At 53.1% G+C, this 16259-nt stretch overlaps 2 non-coding genes across 2 annotated transcripts; both read right to left on the reverse strand.

Annotated features, from left to right (window-relative positions):
• Nucleotides 1-13256: 13256 nt before the first annotated feature.
• trnat-ugu (transfer RNA threonine (anticodon UGU)) lies at nucleotides 13257-13330 on the reverse strand. Its single transcript has one exon. It is a non-coding gene; the product is annotated as a tRNA-Thr (tRNA).
• A 1573-nt stretch (nucleotides 13331-14903) lies between these two features.
• On the reverse strand, nucleotides 14904-14975 carry trnat-ugu (transfer RNA threonine (anticodon UGU)). Its single transcript has one exon. It is a non-coding gene; the product is annotated as a tRNA-Thr (tRNA).
• Between the last annotated feature and the right edge of the window lie 1284 nt (nucleotides 14976-16259).

Here is a 16259-nt window from a genome sequence, read left to right on the forward strand (position 1 = left end):
TTCAAATTTATTTACCTAATCCCATCCCCCTGGTCACGATCGCTCCGTTCCCTGCCTGTCCGTGTGGTTGTCTCGAAGCCTGTTAAATCATCTCCGCCCTATCTGCCTCCACAATTTCCCCCCGGCAGCCCATAGCAGGCACTCAAACCCTTTCCGTGTAAGTAAACTTGCCCCATAAAATCCTCTTTAAACACCACCACCCCCCATCTCAAACCAGTGCACTCTGAAATTTCAAAGTTCACGTTCAGAAAATATCAATTGTCAGAGTATGTTGACATGACTGGACTGTGTGGAGACTCGTCTCCCAACAAGCAGCCAGGAAAAAAGGAAAACTAAAATAACCCATGTTTAAAAAAAACAATAAAATATAAAACAACCATTGAAAAAAAAGACCAAACAACAGGAACGCAGAATGGACGGCTGTTCCCGAACGGCTGAGTGTTTAGTGTTGTTGAGGCTCCGGCGCCTTCTCCTTGACGGTGGGAAAGAGAGGTGGGGAGGGGTGGGGAAGGGGAGGGATAGAAATCAGTGACTGGTTTGTCCACCTGTCCCTGTCACTGTCCCAGAGTAAAAAGTTGAGGCTCCAGTCGGACTTGAACTCACGAACTCGTGGTTTAACAAGACCAGTGCTCTAACTCCTGAGCTACGGGGCCTCACCCGACACTGGCTTTCTCTCATCCCCTCTTCATCCCGACAACTGGGCGTCACCTCATGGAGAACGACGCCTGCCTGACGCCCTTCATTCTCCGGGCTGCAGCTCAACTGGGCGGGACTGCTCCCAATATACAGACTGGTCAGGAGACTCACAAATCCGCCCTCGGGCTCCGAGCGAGCAGCCTCTACCCCGAATCAAACAACATGCCCTTCTCACCTCACATTCTCCCTCGCGGGGGTGGGGGTGGGGGGCCTTGCTCTGGTCTGCACTGCACTCTCTCTGTGACTGTGACACTTTACTCTGCATTCTCTGAATGCTTTACCCTGCGTTACTGCAATGCCCGGACGTACGGAACTGATCTGTGCGGACGGAGTGTAAAAAAAAATTCAACTGCGCCTCTCTCCTCACTCCGGACACTTTTCCTGAACGGTACGGGGATAGGACGCTGAGGTTGAAGGACCATCTCTCCCTCCCTCCCTCCCTCCTTCCCTCTCCCTCTCTCGCTCCGCCCCATCTCCTCCTCCCCCTTTCTATCCCTACACTTCCCTCTCAAACACACACTGACTCTCTCTCTCACTTCCTTCCCCCTCTCTCCCTCCTTTTCTGACTCCTGCCCTCTACTCTCTCCACCCCCTCTCGTTACCCCTCTCTCTAAACTTTCTCCTCTCTCTCCCTCCCTCCCTTTCTCATCCTCCCCTCCCCCTTTCTTTTTCTTTCGCTCCCTCTCTCTACCCCACCTCTCTCTCTCTCTCTCTCTTTATCTCTCTCCGGTTTTTCCCTCCCTCCTTCTCAACGTCCCTCACTCCGGACACCTTTCCTGGACGTTACCAGGATACGGAGACAGAACGCTGAGGCCGAGGGACCACCTGGATCTGAGTTAATGGGGCAGCAGGGAGAGATGGGCCGAGTGGCCACGCCCTCTCTTTCTCTCCCGTCCCCTCTCCTTCCATCCCTCCCTCCCTTGCTACGTCCGTCAATCCGGACACCATTCCTGGACTTTACCGGGACATGGGGATAGGACGCTGAGTTGGAGAATCAGCCGCCATCTGAATGAATGGGTCAGCATATAGAGAGGGGCCGAGCGGCCTCTTTCGCTCCGGAACCTTGCGTTCTTCTGTTCCCTCGGAGGGCCAGACCGGGGCAGACGGTCAGAATTTCCCTCTCCTGAGTCCCTCCAACCCCAGACAGTGAGAGAGGGTCAGGAGAGAGGGATCAGTGAGTATTCAGACCGATCAAGGGAGGAGAGAGAGGGAGAGGGGGGTGAGAGTGTGAGAGTGTAGAGAGGGGAGAGAGAGACTGGGAGGGAGAGAGTGAGAGAGAGAGAAGGAAAGGAGAGAACAACACAGAGGATGAGAGAGGAAACAGGCAGAACATGGGACAGAGAGGAGAGGACAGAACATGAAAAGGGGAAAAGGAGAGAGCGCTGTGGGGGTGTTGGAGGACAGGAGAGAGGGAGACGAAATAATGAAGGAAAACAGTCGACAGCGATTGGGAGAGAGAGAGGAGGGAGGAGGAGAAGGAGTCGAAGCTGAATTGGAGAGGCCAGGAGATGGAGGGAGTGAGGGTGGAGGGGTTAAAAAGGAACCAGAGGTGGAGGTGGGGATGCAACCTTTACCGTGAGCGAACAGCAGGGGGCGTCAGGAGTCGGAGTGGTTCCGTGAGTCCAGCGTCAGTTGTTTAACCTGATGGTCGGGAGTTCAAATCCCCCGTCCCCACTGGGGTCTGTCAGACTCCACACCTTTTCTTTCCCCCACCCCCCACTCTCTCTCTCTCTCTCTCTCTCTCTCTCTCTCTCTCTCTCTCTCTCTCTCTCTCTCTCTCTCTCTCTCTGTCTTCCCCTCTAATTCAAATTTATTTACCTAATCCCATCCCCCTGGTCACGATCGCTCCGTTCCCTGCCTGTCCGTGTGGTTGTCTCGAAGCCTGTTAAATCATCTCCGCCCTATCTGCCTCCACAATTTCCCCCCGGCAGCCCATAGCAGGCACTCAAACCCTTTCCGTGTAAGTAAACTTGCCCCATAAAATCCTCTTTAAACACCCCCCCCCCATCTCAAACCAGTGCACTCTGAAATTTCAAAGTTCACGTTCAGAAAGTATCAATTGTCAGAGTATGTTGACATGACTGGACTGTGTGGAGACTCGTCTCCCAACAAGCAGCCAGGAAAAAAGGAAAACTAAAATAACCCATGTTTAAAAAAAACAATAAAATATAAAACAACCATTGAAAAAAAAGACCAAACAACAGGAACGCAGAATGGACGGCTGTTCCCGAACGGCTGAGTGTTTTGTGTTGTTGAGGCTCCGGCGCCTTCTCCTGGACAGTGGGAAAGAGAGGTGGGGAGGGGTGGGGAAGAGGAGGGATAGAAATCAGTGACTGGTTTGTCCACCTGTCCCTGTCACTGTCCCAGAGTAAAAAGTTGAGGCTCCAGTCGGACTTGAACTCACGAACTCGTGGTTTAACAAGGCCAGTGCTCTAACTCTTGAGCTACGGGGCCTCACCCGACACCGGCTTTCTCTCATCCCCTCTTCATCCCGACAACTGGGCGTCACCTCATGGAGAACGACGCCTGCCTGGCGCCCTTCATTCTCCGGGCTGCAGCTCAACTGGGCGGGACTGCTCCCAATATACAGACTGGTCAGGAGACTCACAAATCCGCCCTCGGGCTCCGAGCGAGCAGCCTCTACCCCGAATCAAACAACATGCCCTTCTCACCTCACATTCTCCCTCGCGGGGGTGGGGGGGGGGACCCTTGCTCTGGTCTGCACTGCACTCTCTCTGTGACTGTGACACTTGACTCTGCATTCTCTGAATGCTTTACCCTGCGTTACTGCAATGCCCGGACGTACGGAACTGATCTGTGCGGACGGAGTGTAAAAAAAAATTCAACTGCGCCTCTCTCCTCACTCCGGACACTTTTCCTGAACGGTACGGGGATAGGACGCTGAGGTTGAAGGACCATCTCTCCTTCCCTCCCTCCCTCCTTCCCTCTCCCTCTCTCGCTCCGCCCCATCTCCTCCTCCCCCTTTCTATCCCTACACTTCCCTCTCAAACACACACTGACTCTCTCTCTCACTTCCTTCCCCCTCTCTCCCTCCTTTTCTGACTCCTGCCCTCTACTCTCTCCACCCCCTCTCGTTACCCCTCTCTCTAAACTTTCTCCTCTCTCTCCCTCCCTCCCTTTCTCATCCTCCCCTCCCCCTTTCTTTTTCTTTCGCTCCCTCTCTCTACCCCACCTCTCTCTCTCTCTCTCTCTTTATCTCTCTCCGGTTTTTCCCTCCCTCCTTCTCAACGTCCCTCACTCCGGACACCTTTCCTGGACGTTACCAGGATACGGAGACAGAACGCTGAGGCCGAGGGACCACCTGGATCTGAATTAATGGGGCAGCAGGGAGAGATGGGCCGAGTGGCCACGCCCTCTCTTTCTCTCCCGTCCCCTCTCCTTCCATCCCTCCCTTCCTTGCTACGTCCGGCAATCCGGACACCATTCCTGGACTTTACCGGGACATGGGGATAGGACGCTGAGTTGGAGAATCAGCCGCCATCTGAATGAATGGGTCAGCAGATAGAGAGGGGCCGAGCGGCCTCTTTCGCTCCGGAACCTTGCGTTCTTCTGTTCCCTCGGAGGGCCAGACCGGGGCAGACGGTCAGAATTTCCCTCTCCTGAGTCCCTCCAACCCCAGACAGTGAGAGAGGGTCAGGAGAGAGGGATCAGTGAGTATTCAGACCGATCAAGGGAGGAGAGAGAGGGAGAGGGGGTGAGAGTGTGAGAGTCTAGAGAGGGGAGAGAGAGACTGGGAGGGAGAGAGTGAGAGAGAGAGAAGGAAAGGAGAGAACAACACAGAGGATGAGAGAGGAAACAGGCAGAACATGGGACAGAGAGGAGAGGACAGAACATGAAAAGGGGAAAAGGAGAGAGCGCGGTGGGGGTGTTGGAGGACAGGAGAGAGGGAGACGAAATAATGAAGGAAAACAGTCGACAGCGATTGGGAGAGAGAGAGGAGGGAGGAGGAGAAGGAGTCGAAGCTGAATTGGAGAGGCCAGGAGATGGAGGGAGTGAGGGTGGAGGGGTTAAAAAGGAACCTGAGGTGGAGGTGGGGATGCAACCTTTACCGTGAGTGAACAGCAGGGGGCGTCTAGAGTCGGAGTGGTTCCGTGAGTCCAGCGTCAGTTGTTTAACCTGATGGTCGGGGGTTCAAATCCCCCGTCCCCACTGGGGTCTGTCAGACTCCACACCTTTTCTTTCCCCCACCCCCCACTCTCTCTCTCTCTCTCTCTCTCTCTCTGTCTTCCCCTCTAATTCAAATTTATTTACCTAATCCCATCCCCCTGGTCACGATCGCTCCGTTCCCTGCCTGTCCGTGTGGTTGTCTCGAAGCCTGTTAAATCATCTCCGCCCTATCTGCCTCCACAATTTCCCCCCGGCAGCCCATAGCAGGCACTCAAACCCTTTCCGTGTAAGTAAACTTGCCCCATAAAATCCTCTTTAAACACCCCCCCCCATCTCAAACCAGTGCACTCTGAAATTTCAAAGTTCACGTTCAGAAAGTATCAATTGTCAGAGTATGTTGACATGACTGGACTGTGTGGAGACTCGTCTCCCAACAAGCAGCCAGGAAAAAAGGAAAACTAAAATAACCCATGTTTAAAAAAAAAACAATAAAATATAAAACAACCATTGAAAAAAAAGACCAAACAACAGGAACGCAGAATGGACGGCTGTTCCCGAACGGCTGAGTGTTTTGTGTTGTTGAGGCTCCGGCGCCTTCTCCTGGACAGTGGGAAAGAGAGGTGGGGAGGGGTGGGGAAGGGGAGGGATAGAAATCAGTGACTGGTTTGTCCACCTGTCCCTGTCACTGTCCCAGAGTAAAAAGTTGAGGCTCCAGTCGGACTTGAACTCACGAACTCGTGGTTTAACAAGGCCAGTGCTCTAACTCTTGAGCTACGGGGCCTCAGCCGACACCGGCTTTCTCTCATCCCCTCTTCATCCCGACAACTGGGCGTCACCTCATGGAGAACGACGCCTGCCTGGCGCCCTTCATTCTCCGGGCTGCAGCTCAACTGGGCGGGACTGCTCCCAATATACAGACTGGTCAGGAGACTCACAAATCCGCCCTCGGGCTCCGAGCGAGCAGCCTCTACCCCGAATCAAACAACATGCCCTTCTCACCTCACATTCTCCCTCGCGGGGGTGGGGGGGGGGACCCTTGCTCTGGTCTGCACAGCACTCTCTCTGTGACTGTGACACTTGACTCTGCATTCTCTGAATGCTTTACTCTGCGTTACTGCAATGCCCGGACGTACGGAACTGATCTGTGCGGACGGAGTGTAAAAAAAAATTCAACTCCGCCTCTCTCCTCACTCCGGACACTTTTCCTGAACGGTACGGGGATAGGACGCTGAGGTTGAAGGACCATCTCTCCCTCCCTCCCTCCCTCCTTCCCTCTCCCTCTCTCGCTCCGCCCCATCTCCTCCTCCCCCTTTCTATCCCTACACTTCCCTCTCAAACACACACTGACTCTCTCTCTCACTTCCTTCCCCCTCTCTCCCTCCTTTTCTGACTCCTGCCCTCTACTCTCTCCACCCCCTCTCGTTACCCCTCTCTCTAAACTTTCTCCTCTCTCTCCCTCCCTCCCTTTCTCATCCTCCCCTCCCCCTTTCTTTTTCTTTCGCTCCCTCTCTCTACCCCACCTCTCTCTCTCTCTCTCTTTATCTCTCTCCGGTTTTTCCCTCCCTCCTTCTCAACGTCCCTCACTCCGGACACCTTTCCTGGACGTTACCAGGATACGGAGACAGAACGCTGAGGCCGAGGGACCACCTGGATCTGAGTTAATGGGGCAGCAGGGAGAGATGGGCCGAGTGGCCACGCCCTCTCTTTCTCTCCCGTCCCCTCTCCTTCCATCCCTCCCTTCCTTGCTACGTCCGGCAATCCGGACACCATTCCTGGACTTTACCGGGACATGGGGATAGGACGCTGAGTTGGAGAATCAGCCGCCATCTGAATGAATGGGTCAGCAGATAGAGAGGGGCCGAGCGGCCTCTTTCGCTCCGGAACCTTGCGTTCTTCTGTTCCCTCGGAGGGCCAGACCGGGGCAGACGGTCAGAATTTCCCTCTCCTGAGTCCCTCCAACCCCAGACAGTGAGAGAGGGTCAGGAGAGAGGGATCAGTGAGTATTCAGACCGATCAAGGGAGGAGAGAGAGGGAGAGGGGGTGAGAGTGTGAGAGTCTAGAGAGGGGAGAGAGAGACTGGGAGGGAGAGAGTGAGAGAGAGAGAAGGAAAGGAGAGAACAACACAGAGGATGAGAGAGGAAACAGGCAGAACATGGGACAGAGAGGAGAGGACAGAACATGAAAAGGGGAAAAGGAGAGAGCGCTGTGGGGGTGTTGGAGGACAGGAGAGAGGGAGACGAAATAATGAAGGAAAACAGTCGACAGCGATTGGGAGAGAGAGAGGAGGGAGGAGGAGAAGGAGTCGAAGCTGAATTGGAGAGGCCTGGAGAGGGAGGGAGTGAGGGTGGAGGGGTTAAAAAGGAACCAGAGGTGGAGGTGGGGATGCAACCTTTACCGTGAGTGAACAGCAGGGGGCGTCAGGAGTCGGAGTGGTTCCGTGAGTCCAGCGTCAGTTGTTTAACCTGATTGTCGGGGGTTCAAATCCCCCGTCCCCTCCGGGGTCTGTCAGACTCCACACCTTTTCTTTCCCCCACCCCCCACTCTCTCTCTCTCTCTCTCTCTCTCTCTCTCTGTCTCTGTCTCCCTCTCTAATTCAAATTTATTTACCTAATCCCATCCCCCTGGTCACGATCGCTCCGTTCCCTGCCTGTCCGTGTGGCTGTCTCGAAGCCTGTTAAATCATCTCCGCCCTATCTGCCTCCGCCATTTCTCCCCGGCAGCCCATAGCAGGCACCCAAACCCTTTCCGTGTAAGTAAACTTGCCCCATAAAATCTCCTTTAAACCCGCCCCCCCATCTGAATAAAATATAAAACAACCATTGAAAAAAAAAGACCAAACAACAGGAATGCAGAATGGTCGGCTGTTCCCGAACGGCTGAGTGTTTTGTGTTGTTGAGGCTCCGGCGCCTTCTCCTTAACGGTGGGAAAGAGAGGTGGGGAGGGGTGGGGAAGGGGAGGGATAGAAATCAGTGACTGGTTTGTCCACCTGTCCCTGTCACTGTCCCAGAGTAAAAAGTTGAGGCTCCAGTCGGACTTGAACTCACGAACTCGTGGTTTAACAAGACCAGTGCTCTAACTCTTGAGCTACGGGGCCTCACCCGACACCGGCTTTCTCTCATCCCCTCTTCATCCCGACAACTGGGCGTCACCTCATGGAGAACGACGCCTGCCTGACGCCCTTCATTCTCCGGGCTGCAGCTCAACTGGGCGGGACTGCTCCCAATATACAGACTGGTCAGGAGACTCACAAATCCGCCCTCGGGCTCCGAGCGAGCAGCCTCTACCCCGAATCAAACAACATGCCCTTCTCACCTCACATTCTCCCTCGCGGTGGTGGGGGGGGGGGGGCCTTGCTCTGGTCTGCACTGCACTCTCTCTGTGACTGTGACACTTGACTCTGCATTCTCTGAATGCTTTACCCTGCGTTACTGCAATGCCCGGACGTACGGAACTGATCTGTGCGGACGGAGTGTAAAAAAAAATTCAACTGCGCGTCTCTCCTCACTCCGGTCACTTTTCCTGAACGGTACGGGGATAGGACGCTGAGGTTGAGGGACCATCTCTCCCTGCCTCCCTCCTTCCCTCCTTCCCTCTCCCTCTCTCTTTCCGCCCCATCTCCTCCCCCCCCCCCCCACATCCCTACACTTTCCCTCACGGCCCGCTTCGCTCTCAGACACGCACTGACTCTCTCTCACTTGGACTTCCTGCCCTCTCTTTTCCCCCTTTCCTGACTCCTGCCCTCCTCTCTCTTTACCCCCTCTCGTTACCCCTCTCTCCACCTTACTCCCCTCCCTCTCCCTCTTTCTCTCCCTCCCTTTCTCTTCCTTCCCCTTTCTTTTTCTCTCGCTCCCTCTCTCTCCCTTCCCTGTACACCCAACCAACCCCCGTCTCTCCCGTTCCTCCCGTCCCTCTTTCTCAACGTTCCTCTCTCCGGACACCTTTCCTGGACATGACAGGGATGCGGGGGCCGTGGGTTCCAATGCCATTGGATATTCCGGCGAAACTCACCCCAAACTCCGGGAGACGGGGGAGGGGGACGGTGGGAGGGGTGTGCAATGGGGGCACTAATGGAACTCCCCCTCACACATTCAGTCCGTCACCTTCCCTCCCACTCACACAACACTCCCCCCGCCGTCCCTCACTGAGGGCTCCTCGTTCATACTCTCTCTCTCTCTCTCTCTCTCTCATTCTCCATCCGTCTCACACACTCTCCCTCTCAAACTCTCCCATGCTCTCTCAGTTCCTGCCTCCACTCTCACTCTCTCTTTCTTCTCCGCCTCACTCTCTTTTTCTCACTCGTAGCCTCTTTCTTCTCCTATCCCTTCTCTCTCTCACACTCTCTTCCTGACTCCTCTCTCCCTCATTCCCCATTCTTTTATTCTCACTACTCCCCCCCTCTCGATTTCTCCCCATCTCACCATGCAGGACACGCCCCTTTTCATTGCTACCGTCTTCTCTCTCTCCCTCTCTCTCTCTCTCTCTCTCCCTCCCTCTATCCGCTTTCTCCTCTCCCTCTCTTTCTCTTTTGCAACCTTCCTTTCTCCTCCTCCCCTGCTCCCTCTTTCTCGCCTGTCCTTCGCTTCCTCCGTCCCTCTCTCCTCCCTCCCTCCCCCTTATTCCTTTCTTCCCGGGGACGTTAATGGGAATTGGACGCTCAGCTTCCATCTGAATGGATGGGTTAGCCGCGAGGGAGAGGGGCCGAATGGCTACCTTCGCTCCAGAAAGTTGGGTTTTTCTGTTCCCTAGAACAAGGACAGGGGCGGGAATGTCTCTCTCCGGAGTCTTCCCGTCAGACAGAGTGAGGTAACGGGAGAGAGGAGAGAAAAGAGAGAAAGAGGGAGCGAGAGAGAGGGAGGGTGGGAGAGGGAGAGAGAGAGGGAGAGAGAGTCAGGGGGGGGAGAGGGAGAGAGAGGGTATGAGAAAGAGAGAGAGAGTGAGAGGGAGGGTGGGAGCGAGAAAAGAGAGGGGAGAGGGAGAGAGAGAAGGGAAAGTGAGAGAGGGGTGAAAGCGGGGGAATGAGAGAAGGGAGAGGAGAGAGTTCAGACAGAATTGGAGAGGGGGAGCGGGAAGAGACAGGGAAGGAGTGAGGGTAGGAAGAGAGGGTAGATGGACTAGAAAGGAACCAGAGGTGAGAGGGAGCGGGGACCCGAATGATACTGTGAGTGAACTGCAGGGGGCGGTAGAGGGTCGGTGTGCCTCAGTGGGTCTAGCGTCAAATCTTCAACCTGTGGGCCGGGAGTTGATCCTCCCGTCCCAACCGGGGTTTGTCAGACTCCGTACTGGTTTTCCTCCCCTCCTACCAACGACCACCTCCCTCCATCTCTCTCTCTCTCTCTCTCTTCTTCTCTCTCTCTCTCTCTCTCTCTCTCTCTCTCTCTCTAATATTAATTTCTTTACCTGATCCCATCCCTTCCCCCACCCGCGGCCTCATCCACCCATTCCCTGCCTGTCTCTGTGGCTGTCCAGAAATCTCTTATTAACCTGCCCCCGTATCTGCCTCCGGCATTTCCCAGCTGCAGGCCGTTCCGCGCACCCACCCCGTTCCGTGTAAGTAAACTTGCCCCATAAAATCTCCTTTAAGCACCGCCTCCCCATCTCAAACCACGGCACGCTGGGATTTCAAAGTTCACGTTCAGAGAATATTAGTTATCAAAGTCCGATGTACATTATACAATCTTGAGATTCTTGTCCTTACGAGCAGCCACGAAACAAAGAAACCCAAAACAACCCAAAAGAAAAAAATAACCCATTTAAAAAAAGAAGACGGTCGACAATATTCCTTCTAGTTTATAATGATCGGTGTGTGCAAAAATCTTGCGCTGTGCGATTTTATTTTTGTCCCGGTGACAACATGTGCGCTCTGAATTCTATATAGAGAGGTATTTGAAATACCAATTTTTAATGTTAGGAAGCTCCGCCTGTGGTGGGATGCAGACGAGGTTAACCGATTTTTTAAAAACCTGTCTTGAACCAAAAATTGAACCATTTAATCGTTTATTTGCAGAAATTATTAGCTGCCTTCGAGCGGTCGTATTTTTCTCTTCCCTGTCGAATTTACACTTTTTCTAATGTTATAAGGTGAGTTAGGTCGACTTCAAATAGTTTGTGCTGTTATGATATTCAGTAATAGAAGTCATACATTGTAAAAGCAAAAAAAAAAGGGAATTTGGCGAGAACGAGGCGTGTTTGACACAGACACGGACGTGAGAGAGTAACGCAGCAAACTATTAGAAACTAAAGATATAAACGGGTAAAAGTGCGGTTAGTAGTGAGGGTCTCTACCCTACTTAGTTGAAATCCTCAGAGTGAAACCCCAGGAGGGGAGATAGTGTCGATAAACGGGTTATTAAAGCCACGGCTATAACACGCAGCAGCTGTGACGAGACAATATCGGCAGAGCCGCGTGTCCGAGATCTCTACCGTGTAACCGGGAATTAGTTCTGTTAAATGACGCCAAGGGATTTGGTCAGGGGTTTTTTTTTTGGTATAAGTTTGTGAATCGACTTTCCGTGGATAATCAACTATTTCATCCGACGAAACAAGAGACGAGATGGCCACCCACCCGAGTTCGGAGAACCAGCGGGGGGAACGAAATGTTTCAGCACGTAGAGGATTCAATACGGTTTGGATGTGTAAGTTTATTTCTCGTTCGAAGGACCCGAATTTGATTTTCTGCGAGAACTGGTTACTTTTGCAAAGACTTTGATAAGTCACTCAACGCAATCTACTTTCTTTAAAAGTTGCGATGCTGGAGAGTCGGTCGTAAAGGAGTTAAATATAGAACGGAGACCATAGAAATCTACAGCACATTACAGGCCCTTCGGCCCACAGCGTTGTGCCGACCGTGTAACCTACTCTAGAGACTGCTCAGAATTTCCCTACCGCATCGCCCTCTATGTTTCTAAGCTCCACGTACCTATCTAAGAGTCTCTTAAAAGATCCTGTTGTATCCACCTCTACCACCGTCGCCGACAGCCCATTCCACGCACTCACCACTCTCTGTGTGAAAAACTCACCCCTGACATCCCCTCTGTACCTACTTCCAAGCACCTTCAAACTGTGTTCCCTCGTGTTAGTCATTTCAGCCCTGGGAAAAAGCCTCTGATTCGTAATGACCAGTGGGCGCTGTAGTCTTGTGCTGTGGGATATTTTTTTCACAACCAGTGACAACAACTTGGGCGCACTGAATTTTATACATGGAAGTGTTCATTTTAACAGAATTTAACTCTTGTCAAATCCTCCAGCGACCTCTGCATCGTGACAATACACGCGGGTAACACCAGTTTCCGAACTGCACGTAAATATTTCCCGTAGCCGCACGTTCCTGACCTCATGCGCTCTCGGTGTATCAGTTTCCACTGTTTCATTGAGCCTTCCCGCTTTCAATGGACCGGCTGTTCTTTTGCACTTCACGCCATTTGCTTCTTCGGAATTCGGCACTGTGAATCAACAATTTCTCCAATCAAAACAGTATAAATCAGCCGGTTCTAAAAACTGCAGAGAAATCATCGCAAATCCACCGTCCGCGCCAGAAACCGGAAAGGGAAATGTGATTGTGTATCATCGTGAAATGAACTTATCACGCCGACGGGATGGAGGGTGACGACCTTTTGTGCGCAGTTTAAATTGCTGCGTGCACGAGCCCAGTAAACACTGTCAATTTAACCCATGCAATCCCAGGCATACAGGTGCCAGGTAATGATGTTTACAAGTATCATTCCCCTCAGAATTACATGCCTCTCATTATCCTGGTTCATGGGGGATAAAACACAAGCCGGGCCTGATCAACCCTGGCTGGGTCACCTCGGGCAGGGTGTCTAATGATTAAAGACACGAAACACCCAGTGATCCCTGGATGCATTACTGATGATGTGTCCCAGTGCACACCCGGTTCGTTAAACGAACTGGTGTCGGACCACGATAATGAAAGGCATGGGCCAGATTAGCCTGGTTTCACCACATGAGCCTATCCGCCATAGCACCTCATACCTCACCACTCAAAACTCCGCATCCTTACCTCTTCCGGCCACACATATACATCCGCCAGCCCAACACTCAAACCTAATCCTAAGGTCCAAGGGGGCACACACCCCACCCCCATAAACCCTAGGCACATCCCGATTAACCCTGGCCACACCCCACAAACGCTAGTCACATCCCGATTAACCCTGGCCACACCCGACAAACCCTAGGCACATCCCGATTACCCTGGCCACACCCCGACAAACCCTAGGCATATCCCGATTAACCCTGGCCAAACCCCCACAAACCCGACGACCTGTGTCAGAAGGGGCAAGATCCAAGAAAGGCAAGTGTTGGACCTGGTTAATGAAGGCGTGGCCAGATCAAAGTGGCAGGGTTGCGTGATATTGAATCTCAAGTGACGAGATCAAAAAGCACAAGAGGGCTGATTCGCCACTGCCCGAAAATGCTGAGGCCCAGTGAGATTCGAATTCACGACCCCTGGTTTACAAGACCAGTGCTCTAACCCCTGAGCTATGGAGCCTCCTTGTACAGTCGCCTCCTGACTCCGCCTGTTATTGTTCTGGAGATCTGGGTATGACCTGCATTGATAACGATTGCCTGAATTCAGGTTGAATTCAACCACACTCAGGTTGGAGGAACGACACCTTATATTCCGTTTGGGTAGCCTCCAACCTGATGGCATGAACATCGACTTCTCTTACTTCCGTTAATGCCCCACCTCCCCCCCGTACCCCATCCGTTATTTATTTATTTATCTTATTTTTTCTCTCTCTCCTATTTCTCCCTCTGTCCCTCTGACTATACCCCTTTCCCATCCTCTGGGTTTCCCCTCCTCCTCCTTTTCCTTCTCCCTAGGCCTCCTGTCCCATGATCCTCTCATATCCCTTTTGCCAATCACCTGTCCAGCTCTTGGCTCCATCCCTCCCCCTCCTGTCTTCTCCCATCATTCGGATCTCCCCCTCCCCCTCCCTGTCCCCCTCCCACTTTCAAATCTCTTACTAGCTCTTCTTTCAGTTAGTCCTGACGAAGGGTTTCGGCCCGAAACGTCGACTGTACCTCTTCCTGGAGATGCTGCCTGGCCTGCTGCGTTCACCAGCATCTTCCATGTGTGTTGCTTGGAATTAGAGAATCTGCAGCTTTCCTGGTCTTTGCCTGAATTCCGAATGGGTTGGAGATTCAGAAGGGGGAGGGGGAAGGACCATCCCAAATGTAGAGGGAGTTCAGGAGATCCACTCCGGCATAGCGAGGGGTGGGTGTGTGTGTGGGGGGGGGGGGGAAGAAACATCCCGTTCGGCCCATCTCCTGCCTGCCCGCCCAGTTGCTTGTTTGTGTGACACCCTCGGCCTGCGTCAACCGTGCATCCCTACACCCTCTCCTCAGGCAGATGCCCCCTTGAACTGTGATACCGTGCCCACAGATCCCGCAACCACCCTCTCATTGGGAAGAGTAGATTTGCTACCTTTCTCACGTTTACACCGAGACACCGCGTGAGGTGTGACGTCAGCGCGGCGGGGATTGGGCTGGGGGGCGGGGGCAGCCCGCAAGAGTCGCCACGCTTCTCTGGCGCCGATGTGACCCGAACCGGTTCGTCTCCGGACGGCGGGAGGAAACCCCACGTGGTCACGGTGGAGGACGGACAAAACAAAGGGGGGAACTGAACCCCGACCGACATGTCCCCGTCCGAAGCCGAGGGTCACAGGAGGTCGACGAGTACAGACTGTCTTGGGGCGAGAGGACTCCGTACGTGGGAGAGAGAGAGAAACGGGGGTGGTGGCCGGGCTTTTTGCTGTTGTCAATGGTGTTCTGCAAGCAGCGTGAGTCAGCGTTGAACCGACGTAGGACTGACTTCAGGACCCCGGCTCGGGTTTCTCCTCCTGCTGAAGGGTCTCGGCCCAAAACATGGGACTCGTGGCTCCCCTCCACAGACGCTGCCCGACCTGCTGAGTTCCTCGGCGTTTCGTCCGCGTTCCACACATGGGCGGAGACACGTCTCTAGCAAAGGAGGTGTTAGTCACCTCCTCTGCAGATCACCCTCGGGTAAGGTGTGTCCAGGTATATCCTGGTTGTGTCCCAAGAATGAGTGGAAAATGTTGAGGCCCCAGTGAGATTCGAACTCACGACCCTGGTTTACAAGACCAGTGCTCTAACCCCTGAGCTACGGAGCCTCCTTGTACAGTCGCCTCCTGACTCCACCTGTTATTGTGCTGGAGATCTGGGTGCGACCCGCAGTTCTGAATTCTGAATGGGTTGGAGATTCGGAACGGGGCAAGGACTGCTCCCAATCAAGGGTGCAGTGTTAGCCGGAGCGCGTCCCGCACCTCTATAAGAAAAAAAGCCGAAATAAACAAGCTAATTAATTGGTGACGCCCAGGGTGATGTGAGTATCTCAGAATCCGCTGGTGTCCTGGGAGTTTTACGCACAACAAACTCTGGAGTTTACGAAGAATGGTGTAGAAAACAAAAAAAGAAACATCCAGAGAGTGGATTTAACAAGATGTTTTCGCTCAACAGAACAGCCGCTCGCTGAATGTTTTCTCTGTTTTTGTCACCATTCTTTGTAAACTCCAGAGTCTGTTGTGTGTGAAAATCCCAGGAGATCAGCAGTTTCTGAGATGCTCAAATCACCCTGTGTGGCACCTAATTCATTAGCTTGTTTATTTCGTTTTTTAATCCAGAGGCGCCGACGCGTCCCAATGTGCGGGGAGTCCGGGAGGTCCACACCAGCATTAGCCGAGAGGAACAGGTCGCTGGAAAGGCCAGGAACAGCGACGGTCCTGGGGCTGGAGGACGGCGTGCTGTGAGTGGGAGGGAAGGAGAGGGTCGTGTTCCTCTGTCGCTACTTGGCTGCCTGTCCCGCTCCGAGTTGCTGTCCAAAGGTTCACTTATCATTGAGGTATGCAACTCTGAAATCCTTCTTCTCCAGATAGCCACAAGGCCAAGAAAGAAAAGAGTATAATCGTCAGACCCCAAATACCCCCCACTGTCCACAAAAAAAACCGAACAATCTCCCTCCCCCGCCCCGACCGCGCGGAATTCCGTCCGGGTGCCCCGGTTTGCTCCTGCTGCCCAGAGACGTACCGTTCAGTAGGTTCATTGGTCGCTGTAAATCGTCCCGTGATGAGGCTAGGGTTCAATAAGGTGGGTCGTTGGCTCTTTGGGACTAAGGACCTGTTCCGAGTTCAAAGGTCAAAATCCAATTTAATGTCAGAGAAATGTATATGATATAATACTCGAAACGCTTTTCCTTCGTAACATATCCACGAAAGCAGAGAAGTACCCCAAGAATGAACGACAGATGTACATGGAAACCTCAAAGTCCCCCCCGTAGCTCTCCTCTCTCCCGCGCGTAAGCGTCAGCGAGCAACAATCCTCTCTCCCCCCAACCGGCTAAAACAAAACATCGGCACCCATCACAGAGCACTTCACTCAGGGTGAGCAAAACAATAGCA

This window comes from Mobula birostris, unplaced genomic scaffold, assembly GCF_030028105.1.
Source record: "Mobula birostris isolate sMobBir1 unplaced genomic scaffold, sMobBir1.hap1 scaffold_2835, whole genome shotgun sequence".
Lineage (NCBI taxonomy): Eukaryota > Metazoa > Chordata > Chondrichthyes > Myliobatiformes > Myliobatidae > Mobula > Mobula birostris.